Source organism: Pristis pectinata, chromosome 26, assembly GCF_009764475.1.
Source record: "Pristis pectinata isolate sPriPec2 chromosome 26, sPriPec2.1.pri, whole genome shotgun sequence".
In the NCBI taxonomy this organism is placed as follows: domain Eukaryota; kingdom Metazoa; phylum Chordata; class Chondrichthyes; order Rhinopristiformes; family Pristidae; genus Pristis; species Pristis pectinata.
Window position 1 is genome coordinate 8,471,146 of NC_067430.1, and position 3,515 is coordinate 8,474,660.

Here is a 3,515-nt window from a genome sequence, read left to right on the forward strand (position 1 = left end):
ACTCTCAGGTGGCTCCATTGGGCAAGCCACAACAGCCTTGATGTCAGACTTCTGAAATGGACACTCTATTTGGAGCTCTGTCACAGAAGCAGAATCACAAGAAGGAAAAGATTCAAGGATGTTCTCAAGGCATTATTGAAAAAAAGTGATACATCCCCACTGACCCCTGGGAACCCCTGGCCCGTGATCTCTCAAAGGGGAAAGGGAGCATTCAGGATAGTGCTGAAAACCTTGAAGCCATGTATCTGAAGCACACAGAAGTCCAGTGTAAAAGGAAGAAGGTGCTCACAAGCTACGTAGCTCAAAGAGAAAGGAGCAAAGTAAAGAAAACAATGGTTAGAGGGGATTCTATTTTAGAGGAGCTTATGGCATTTACATGGATGCAAGAATAATTCCAGGTAGTATATTGCCTCCCTAGTGCTAGAATTAAAGGAACCGATGAACAGGTGAATATTCAGTGTTCATTATTTACGTTGGTACCAACAACATAGGTTGAAAAAGGAATGAGGTCCTGCAGGCAGATTTTAAGGAACTAAGGTGGCTGATGAGGCCAATGTGGGACATGTAGACCATGACACAGGTGGGGCAAGGAATATTTGGTAGTTTGGGAGATGATGCACACCTTCAGTCATTCCAGTGAACTTCTCTTTGTTGCTGATACATTGACTTGAGATTGTAATTGCCATTCCATATGCCCTTTTTCCAATTTGGATGACCTTGACCCATAGATTTCCATGAATCAATGGGGATGTTATGCTTTTTCAAGGAATATTCTTGAATCATTTCCTCTATCTAGCTGGTGTCTCCTGCCATGAAGAACTCTGAATAGTGTCCATTTCAAGAACCCAGTCTTGGGCTCATGTACTATGTGAATGAGCATGGAAGGTGACTGAGAGGATGTTGGCTTGTTTATCCTGTTAGCAGATTTGGAGAACTTTGCAGAGAAAGAATTGTTGGTACCTCTCCAGTGCTTCAAGGTACCTGAGTCCACGGCTCAGAAGCATACAGAAGGGCAGGGATCACTGATGCCTGGTAGACCATAAATTTTCTGCTGGATTTGAGGTCTTGATTTTCAAACACTCTTTTCCTCAGATGGTCAAATGCTGTTCAGGTCCATTGAAGGCAATGGGGAATTTCATCATTGTTACTTACCTTCACTGAGAGATGCCTATCAGTACATGGGAAGCAACCCACATTTTCCAGGTTTTCATCATGGATCTTTATTGGTGGAGGTAATGTTGTACAGTCAGACCAGTTTGGTAGAGGACTAGTTGTTTTTGGAAGTTAAAATAAGGCCAATTGTTTCATAAGCTTCAGTCAATGAGTCAACAATAATTTGGAGATTTGGCCTCTGGACATAGGCATAAACAAATATCGTCTGCGTAGTGCAGCTTAATGACTGAAGTTGGAGTGACCTTACTTCTGGAGTGAAGACAATGCAGGTTGAATGGTTCCCATTATCCCTGTAGGCCTAGTCCACCATAGCACTGTGGCAAGAAAAACTGCGTAGAGTATTGGGATGATGATACTGCTTCACATGATATTAGTGTCCACTAAGATTGGCTCTGTTATAGACCTATTGATTAAGATCATGGTTTTCATGCCATCAAGAAACAAATATAAGATGGAGGTAAGTTTCTATGACCACCCAAATTTGAGAAGGGTGTGCCACAGTCCCTCTCAGATGATGGAGCCAAAAGCTTGTGTGAGGTCAGAAGAGGTCATGGAGTGGTTGATACTACCTCCTGCATTCTGTTGCAGTTTTTGTGTGATGAAGATGCATGATCCATCCATCCATGAGACTGATGCTCTTCTGAAGGAGTTTAAGACTATACAAATGAAACAATAGCTTTCATGTTTTTTTTATCTCTGTAACTTGTATACAAAAATAAATAGGCAACACAAACAATAGATTAAAATATGTTAAAATTATCCTTGTATTTTAGGCTGTGTGCCCTCACATCATAATTCATCTTTTCTATTAACAGAGGCTAACTGATGCTATGCATTCCAATTATTGATTATATCCTGCTAATTTTTAAGTATTTTTGGCGGGTCTCCCAAATTTATATTTAGTTGAAATTTGATTATATGCATTTTTAAGTTTAATTAGTCATGCTCATTAGTATCCAGTCTAACACAGGCAGAAAAGTTTCAAGTCTGATTGAATCCTTCCCTTTTAAAAATCCATTAAGCCTCTTTTAGAATCAAAGTTGTTGATTGATTAGATGATGTGCTGATGTTCCAATATCTTGTTATGAAGTTAATCTGTTAGTGTCCAATTAACAATAGATTTTCCTGCAGAAAGGGCATTCTGATTGTAGTATTACATAAAAAGTGGCTAAAAAAAATCATAGAGGAGCATCAATAAACTAAAAATGAAAGAATCATTGCTGCAAAGAATCAAGGATGGGGAGAGGTATATCCTGTCAACAACTAACAACCACTTATGTGTAGATCCACCTAAAATAGATAAGTGACAAAAGGTATTATAAATGGAATGTCAGAGAAAGTTCTCTAGGTTGAAGGGTCAAATTAAGAGGTAGTTTTATGAGGATATGTTGAGCAGGTTGGTCTCAAGGTCACCGGAGTTGTGCAAAATGAAAACTCTTTTTGAAGCATATAGGATTGCAACATTAAAAAGGGTGGATGCTGAAACCAGGCAGTAATAGTTTCGGAATACATCAGACAAGAGAGAACTCCTTTTCTGAAAGAGTCATAGATCTCTGGCGTTCTCTAAGAAAGTTATGGAGGCTGTGATAGATTTTCGGACTGGAGGGGTGTCAAGAGGAACAAGCAGGAAAGTAAATGTGAAGTCAAGATCAAATTAGAGGTTTCCTAATGAACTGCAGAGCAGGCTCCCAGGGTCATATGACTTTCTGCTCCTATTTCTTATGTTCTTATATAAAACAAATCTAAATATTGTTTCACAGAACAAATAATTTAATCTGAATTAAATACAAAAAACTGAGGAAGGAGAGGACATTTACAACACACATTACTGAATTCCCAAACAAAGAATGTTAAGGTTCAGTTTCATTCTGCATAACAGTTTACCACCAATAACGAGTAACAAGCATAATCCAAACATGCTCAAAATGGCACCTTTCTGGCGCTAAATCTGAGACAATAGAACTATTGTCATTGGAAACTTTAATGTTCCTGCACAATTGACAAGAGTGGGCGGAGTCCAAAGCAGTAGACATGTAAATTGTTTTAACAATATTTTACATCATAACTGTTTAGATTGCGGTTAGATTTAGAAGAATAATGCAACGTTTGTTATTGTCTTTGGTCGTGTGTGTATTTTCACATACAATGCATGATGAATAGCAAACATCTGTCAGAATAGTCCAAGGCTTTGTTTCTTTTTTTTGTGCAGCACATGCCAGTTTTCAGCAAACCGGTTGATTGACATTTACCGCGTCTGCCCTTCTCAAAGATGGTGACGGTCAATTCAATCTGGAATGATGGACGTGCCGCTCGCCCAATGGGAAGGGGAAGCGGGCCTATCC